General features: G+C 43.1%; 1 long non-coding RNA gene across 1 annotated transcript; it reads left to right on the top strand.

Moving 5' to 3' along the window:
• The first annotated feature begins 215 nt into the window (after nt 1-215).
• On the top strand, nt 216-6,424 carry LOC306916104. The gene is made up of 4 exons (XR_013788926.1): nt 216-333; nt 2,075-2,206; nt 2,804-2,915; nt 6,329-6,424. It is a non-coding gene; the product is annotated as an uncharacterized lncRNA (long non-coding RNA).
• Nucleotides 6,425-8,984: the final 2,560 nt, after the last annotated feature.

Genomic DNA, 8,984 nt, shown 5'->3' with positions numbered 1-8,984 from the left:
AAATTGGTACACACCTGCATCATGTCCCGACTTAGCCCTAGACTGTCTCTGTTGTTACATACAGTTGGTACAGTATTCCACATACAGGAGCCATAGATCGGTTGCACCCGCTCCTGGTAAAAATGAAACATGCGCGGCATAAATGTGATAAATGCTCCGTTTGTACTCGCCCATTAAATAATTCCAATGACGTGGAGTGAGTTATTGTCCTGTAGTTTCACAGATCGTAGTGCTGAACATACATACCCAGGAGCTAGTGGCGTCCTTCAGAGTGACCACAGGGACCAGTAACACCACAGCTAACAAGTCCATCAGGTCTGCGTGCCAGGGCAGGTGAGTGATATATATCGATTATACGTTTATTCAAAACAATGACCATGTTGCACAAATACAATAAAACGCTTTCAGGCCCACAGAGCTCTTTAAATTAAAATAAAATGTCTAAACATCCTATTTAGCCGGGGAGCCACAGGCCCAAAATTGGACAGAACCTGTGATGTCATTCCATACTTTTTATTTGTGTTTTTGAGTGGTGCAACCACTTACGGAGCTATGTGGGTGGCTGGGTAGCTGGGTGGCTGGCTGGCTGGGTATGAGCACGAAAACAACATGGTTGTTTTTCACCACCTGTGCGCAACCTAACGCACACACAAACACACACGCACATATTAACTGTATGATGCTTACAGTACAGTACAGTAGAGGGTACAGTAAAGGGACTGCCGCACGGTAACTGTCATTTCTCAACCCTTTTTGGACGCGGGGCGTCTCGCCGGAACCGGCCCGGCACCCTGGGTGCATTCCTGTTTATCTGGAAACCCCCCACCCCCCCCAAAAGAAAACCCACACGGAGTTGCACCACTCACTTCACACAGGTGTGATTTTTTCTATTCATTTGGTCATTAAGGTCCACAGAATGAGAGGCAATGTGACATGTCAAACTAGAGGGTTTTCATGATTCTGAATCCATTCCAAGCATTAGTTTTGCGCGAAAAACACTCCTTGACCTAAAAACGGCCATAGCTGTAATGACAAATGTGATGAGGTCAGCACAAATGTGATGAGGTCAGCTCATTTGGGCACATTTTGGCAAGTGGCTATGGCCGAATTTAGGCCAAGTAGTTTTGTTCTTGCAAAATTATTGCTTGGAATGGATTCAGAAGCATGAAAACACCCTAGTTTGACATGTCACAATTGTCACATGCTACTTAAAGCATGATGGAATTTGGAAAATGTTGCCTTATATTGGTTGTCTATGGTGTGGTATACAAAAATGGCCATAACTTGTTTTCGCATTGTTTCCGGCAGAGCAGACCTCTCATTCTGTGGACCTTAATGACCAAATTAATAGAAAAAACACAAATAAAAAGTACGGCATGACATCACAGGTTAATCCTTAACCGTTGAGCTTTTGGGCCTGTGGCTCCCCGGCTAATTCCTAACAAGGGGTCTGGGAAGGGAGTGCATTGCAACCTGCACGGGTGGCTTTGATAACATAAAACAGAGGTATGTTTGTCAACACTGCGTCACCCAGATAATTCATGCCGCTTATTGCCGTATCCATACAGCAGCCTCTCGATCGATTCACCTATCGTCTGGATGTTCAATCAATATATTGCCATATCGATTAATTGAATGCACCACTAATATGGAGCCGGCCAGCAACTCTACATCTTACCTCAAACCCTTAGATCTCCATATATGGAGCTGACCTGTTCCGACATTCCATATGTTGATCTGACCTAATCAAACCCTGTACACAAGGTACACTCCATATATGGCCAGTACAGAATTCATTCCATGTGTTGATCTGACCCCCCATGCGAAAGCGCCAGCACTCACCCAGCAGTCTGCCGTCACCCAGGCGGATGCGTGCACGCATCCTCTCCCTTTTAGGGCGAGGTCGCTTCTCTCCCTCAGGGAATCTTACTGGTGGAACACTTGATGGAACCATATTTACCATTATTGAGTGCATTTGATACCATTTGTGCACACTAACTTATGGGGGTCCGTGGCCTAATTCTAAACTGAAGAGTCCTTATAACATTTTTTGTTTCTGGTGTGTCCCATGAAGTCTGCTCCGGTTCTGTTGACGTTATCGGACTCAACACGTGGTTCTTCCTGTCGACGACGACTCTGACCTCAACGTAGTAGCGGCCTTGGACAGGCGTGGCAAGTACATTACACCGGCAACGCCAAGAGAAAGGTGAGGGCTGTGTTTTTTTTAGCTAGTATTATTCTTTCATATTTATTTGCCACATTATAAAATTGTATGGTTAAAATGGTTAAAATCTAAAATGACACAGATGCTTTCCCAGTCAAAACCCATTTAGAGATGAGATCCGGATTTCTGTCAGTGGTTCTCAAACCTTTTCATGCCAAAATTATGTATTTAGCCGCCATCTCAAAATATTTTCTTCCAGGGAAGCAAAGATTTGAGTTACAAGATGACACGGATGCGTTCCAGGTCTTAAAAAAAAATATATATCTATATTGTTTGTGTTCTAAAAAAAAAAATATATATATATATATATATATATATATATATATATATATATTTTTTTTTTAGGTTTTAGCAGATGGACACTGCGCTCACTTACTACCTGGACTACATGTTGTCTCAGTAAGACAGCCCCCCCCCCCCCCCCCCTATCCACAAGAAGGAGGAGTGTACCAAAGAATTATGGAAAGTGTAGTCCATGAAGGAAGTGAGCCCAGTGTTCTGCTAAAATATCTAAAAGCACATAGCCTATTACACACACAAAGACCCCAGGAAAGTGTTCTAATTCTTCTAAACACTCAGGAGCTGGTGCAGGCGTCCTTCAGACTGACCACAGGGACCAGAAACGCCACAGAGTCAATCAGACCAGTTAATTTGATCTTTTTTGGTCCATCGAGTTTGCACGCAAGGGCAGGTGAGTGACACGTGAAGAACTGGAGACAAAATGTTTGCCATAAAATCCACTAGGCGTCCTGTGCGACTGTTGATCTGTTAACCCATTCTGAACACCCCATGCGACCGTTATCACACCTTCCAATAGGGCCAGTATGGCCGTTATCACACCTTTCAATAGGGCCAGTATGGCCATACTGGCATACTCACTGTCTCAGTATGTCATTATCACCTATTGTGACGGGTGATGATGTCACTGATGTCACTGATGTCCTGACGGAGGCGCGCCGTGTCTGGTGGCCGTGAGGCACCGCCGAGCGAGTCGCCTTGCCGAGCGTTGCGAAGGCCACCAGACCCGACTCGGCGCCGTCCGAGTTACGTCCCGATAGGCAGAGAATAGTATATATTAGTAGTCCCTAGTTTCCATGCACCCACAATAGTTGGAAATGACCTGTCCACCAGGGGGTGGACAGGTCCTTGACCAGGCTTTGTTCAGAAAGGTGTGATAACGGCCATACTAACCCTGTTGAAAGGTGTGATAACGGTCGAATCGGCTGTTCTGAAAGGGAACCCCTTTTGGTTATGCTTTAGCGTTTGAAAAATAGCAGATCTACAAGCTCATATCATATCATAGCACGGCACAGAGTGTCACACTATGAGCTTGTAGATCTGCTATTTTTGAATAATCGTGGAAATGACAAATCTTTGTTTCTGGGGAGTCCCTGGAACAACATATTTTGAGATGGGGGTCGGCGGTCAAATTCATATCATTTTTGGGGTCCTTGACATGAAGTAGTTTCAGAACCACTGATATAGAAACATAGTTTTTTCAGAAAACTCAGGATTTAGAAGACATTTGTAGAATCGACCTCACGTCTAAATGGGTTAATGTACCCCCTGCAGTTGTTAAATCATTAAGTGGTCAAATCTTTATTTCACCATTTAAATGTTTTGGTGCCAAGCCACACTAATGGGAAAGTCAAAATATTCCATGGCGCTTATTATCAGCGTGAGATGAGTGTTGAATGTCTGGCAACCATTAAACAACCCAGCTAAGTCCTGCCCTATGCGGGAGCTAACTATCTCCGTAGACAACGCCCTGGTAAAGTCTGTCCCGACAGCCAGGAACCTTGGTGTTGTCCTGGACAGTCAGCTCTCGTTCAAAACACACATCACAGCTGTAACGCGATCCTGTAGGTTTACACTCTATAACATACGACGAATTAGACCGTTCCTCACCCAGGAGTCAGCCCAGCTCCTAATCCAGACAACAGTCTTGTCAAAACTTGACTATTGTAACTCCCTCCTTTCTGGCCTACCGGCATGTGCACTTAAGCCCCTCCAACTGATCCAAAATGCCGCAGCTCGCTTGGTCTTCAACCAGCCAAAATTCTCACACGTCTCCCCCCTTCTCCGCTCCCTCCATTGGCTCCCGGTCGCTGCCCGCACAGAATACAATGATGCTGGCATTCAAAGCAACCAAAGGCATGCCCCCCCCATATCTCACAAGTATGATCGTACCCTACAAACCCTCCCACGCACTCAGATCAGCCAACGCAGGGAAGCTGGAGGTACCTTCACTAATACGCTCCACACGTCCCAAACTCTTCTCCCTTCTGGCTCCAAAACTATGGAATGCACTTCCCATCACAGTCAGAACTGCAGCCTCACTCCCAATCTTCCGCCGTAGTCTGAAAACCCACCTCTTCAGACTCCACCATGGCCCGTAGCACTTGCCCTAGCCTAACCCCTTAGATAGCACTTCATGTAGACTTAGATAGTATTTTAAACAGACTTATAGCTTGTTACGTAGACGGCACTAGAATTGCATTTTATGTAGTCATAGCACTTTATAGTACACATGTATAATATATAATATAGTATAGTATGTATAGTTTACATAGATACTCCACTGTTATGTTCTTAGTTTACGCATTATTCATGATAACTACTTTTTATATATGTGATGTATGCCATGCTTTTGTTATTGCTTGATGTAAATCGCTCTGGATTAAGAGCGTCTGCTAAATGCCTAAATTGTAACAACAACGTTCTGAAAACAATAATAAACCAACCAGTGATGATATTGTTAAGCCTTAAAGCCTGGCAGGCAATGTATGTCGATGTGTGCATGTTCTGCGAGATTTACTATGTGGTACAGCGGTGTTGTGTGCCGAAAACAGACACCGCCGTACGACGCAGCATCGGCTGAGCCGAGTCAAGACATCCTAACTTTATTGGCGAGGCGGGTTGCGGCGGGTTAAATAATGTTTAATGGGATTTCACTGTTTTTAGCAGTGAGCCCAGTGTCTCTGATGTCATGGACACTGGGCTCACTTCCTTCCAGGAGTACAATTTCCATAATGTTTTGGTGCACTGCTCCTCCTTGTGGATAGGGGGAGGGCTGTCTTACTGAGACATGTAGTCCAGGAAGTAACACAAACACTGCTGCCTGGTGGACGGCAGAGCCAACGCTAGACTGCTGAGCCGGACTGCCGGTCGTTTTACTGTGTTGCACGCTGGATGCACATCCAGTTTGGGCGGCCATCTTAGATCATCTTAGATGATCTTAGATGACCTCCGAACATCGCGCGTTATATCTAAACCATGGAGAGCTCCGTAGATTTTGAGTTATTCAGCTTTTTAGTCAGCCTGTATAAAGGGAGGTGAACGGCACTGCGCATGCGCGAAACCGGCCTAGGATCGCTGCAGAAGGAAAGGCCAAGCAAAAAAGAAATCGGCGATCCGTTTTGATATCAATAATAAAGCTTATATGACAGAACCTTCCGCCAGGAGCAGTTGCAGGTTGGATTCTATATGGCGGAATGTTCCTTCACGTGTTGTGAATCGGGTAAGTGAGCCCAGTGTCCATGACATCAGAGACACTGGGCTCACTGCTAAAATCTCTAAAACCACATATTACACACATAAAGACCCCCAGGAAAGTGTTCTACATCTAAACGTCATTAAAATAACAACATAACATCATAACACCCTTTTTTGCAAAAAGGGTGAAGTTTCCCTTTAACTCATTTATGTAGACCTGAGGACAATTCTACAAATCCTGACAGTTTTCTGAAAAAAACATGTTTCTATGTCAGTGATTCTCAAACTATTTAATGTCAAGGACCCCTAGAATTATATGTAATTGGCCGCCGACCCCCATCTGAAAATATGTTGTTCCAGGGACCCTGCAGACGCAAAGATTTGAGTTAAAAACGCTCGCTCTGAAAGAATATATATTCAAAATTTGAGTTAAAAACGCTCGCTCTGAAAGAATATATATTCAAAGATTTGAGTTAAAAACGCTCGCTCTGAAAGAATATATATTCAAAGATTTGAGCCATATTTTCACGATTTTTCAAAAATAGATAACAAGTAAACGATCATTGCTATATGTGACATTTTCTTTCATCCCCTCCTACTGTTCTGCAGGCTTGGCTGAAATGGCCAAAATATTCCACGACCCCAAACATGCCGCCATGGTATTGGAGGGGATGAACATGATGCGGCTCGACTCGAATTCGTGCGATGTGATATTGTGCTGTGGAGGCACAGAGCTGCCCTGTCACCGGCGGCTCCTGTCTTCATTCAGCTCATATATATATATATATATGTAAATACACATTTATTGACCATGGATTTCACGTGAGCCAAACATCATGTGATATCATTTAATTGTTGACACAATGTATATAAGAAAGGCCTAAGTCATGATCACTATACGCCAACCATTCATCTTTTCAACTTTCACAGAATATGTTCAAGAAAGCAAAGATCTCACCTAAAAAGATCAAATTAACTGGTCTAATTGACCCTGAAATGCTGAACGCATTGGTTTGTTATGGATACTCATCAAGAGTATCCATAACGTCAGAAAATGTTAAGGTAATGTATTTCCATCATGAAACTATTGTGTTTTTGAATCTCAGTCTCGGGTCTTAAAGCGGCACTATGTAGTTTAGGTTTAGTTTGTATTCGAAAGAAAAAAGTATTCGTACATTTTGTAATGTGTGCACTTGTAAAACATAACTTGTTTGTAGCTCTTTTTTTTGTGTGTTTGAAAAAACATGCTTTTACAGATGCAAGATGTTTTTTTGTTCCCCAAAAAATTACTGCCAAAAATTACATGATGTCTGAGAGCCAATCACGTGAGGCTTTTTCCACTACCCAATCAAAAAGCTCCAGAGGTCTGCCTGGCAACTGAGGTTGCCATGTTTGTCTGGGGCTGTGCTTTATAAGTTATACCAGTTAATGCGAATTCACTAATTCATTATTTTAGTAGCCTACTGGTATATTAAATAAAAAAGAAGGTAATACATAAGTGTAATAGTGTAGAATACTGTAATTAGTGTAATAATGTACTTAGTGTAATAGTATAATAGTAACATAGTGTAATGGTGTAATAAGGGCAATAGTGTAGTAACCTGCAAAACCTGTCAGTCTGTGTCAGTCACATGACCATATATGCCCGAAAATTAAGGCCCAGCCCTACCTGGGCCCTCATCAAACCCTGTATACTCAAGACACTTCCCCCGCTGCCACCCTTAGATCTCCATATATGGAGTTGTTCTGATATTCTATATTTTAGTGTGTTTCGTGCAAAACTAATGTTTGGAATGGATTCAGAATCATGAAACCCCCCTAGTTTGACACATTACATGCTTCTTAAAGCATAATTAAATTAAATTATGTCCTTGCCTTATAGGTTTATTATGGTACTTTGTATTATGGTACTTATAACATATTTTTTATGTTATTTGGATAACCCTAAGGATCTTAAAAAATCACACCCGTGTGAACTGAGTGGTGTAAGGTCTTATATAGCCTGTCTGACGTAATGAAATCACACCCGGGTGAACTGGGTGAACATAGCAACCATGCTCATTTTTTTAGCACAGACAGACTAACAAAGCCAGTTGTAGGAGTGGTTTACACCACTCAAAAATCTTGAACGATTACTTTTGCAAGTTCTTTTGGGTCACACTATTTTAGCATGACTGGCCTATGACCTCATCAAGCCCTGTACACAAGACTCCATATATATTCTCCATATGGCCAGTACAGAATTCATTCCATATGACGATACGGCAGTCTGTATTTTTTCCCAGTTTTTTCATGTGTTTATGAGGTGACAGTACGTCATTAGACCCCTTGGTGTAGTTATGTGCAATGATGTCTTCCCTATGTAATTAGGGTGTCTTCATGGAGGCTGAAACCTAAACGTGCCAATGAAAAAAACAGTGATGGTAATATCATCCCTTCCCCTTTATCATACAACAGCTGTGGGAGCGGCTTCAGTTCAGCTGGATCACCACCCATCACCACCCACCAGGCAAACCAGGCATCCTTAATGAACTGGTGGGCGTGTCCACATAAAAATGACATTTTAACAAATACTTTAAACAAACTATAATACCTGATGATCATGTTTTAGGGTTGGGGTAAAATCATGGCACTCCATCTTTAAGGGTGGCAGCGGGGGCAGTGTCTTGAGCTTACAGGGTTTGATGAGGGCCCAGGTAGGGCCGAACCTTAATTTTCTGGCATGTTGAGAACTCTAATTTTCGCCAGCTGCTGGGCGCGGCTGCACTAATAATTTTGGGGCGGGCCCGCCTAGAGTTTGAATGGACGGGTATCAGTCAAAAGGGAGACATCAAAGAGGAAGGGCGGGTGGGGAAGGATCAACATATGGAATTTCAGAACAAGTAGGCTCCATATATGGAGATCTAAGGGTTTGAGGTCAGATGTAGAGTTCCTGGCCAGCTCCATATATGCAGATCTAGCTGGTGATCCAGTCTTTTCCATGTATGGCTATCCATTGTTTGTCAGTGTCATGATCTTCATAATATGGAGATGGCAATATATGGAGCATTTACCATATATGGTGGCGTGACGTGTCATGAGGCATAATGGTCTGATGGCCATATATGGTGGCGTGACTGACGGACGGACTGGCAGGTTTTGCAGTTTTTCATAGTAACCTGTGACCTACAGTTGCAATTACACTATTACCCATATTACACTATTACCCTTAATACACTATACCACTATTACACTTATTACACTATTACACGTTTACACTATTACA

Source organism: Electrona antarctica, assembly GCF_951216825.1.
Source record: "Electrona antarctica genome assembly, chromosome: 23".
Taxonomy (NCBI): Eukaryota; Metazoa; Chordata; class Actinopteri; order Myctophiformes; family Myctophidae; genus Electrona; species Electrona antarctica.
This window is presented reverse-complemented; position numbering and strand designations above follow the sequence as displayed.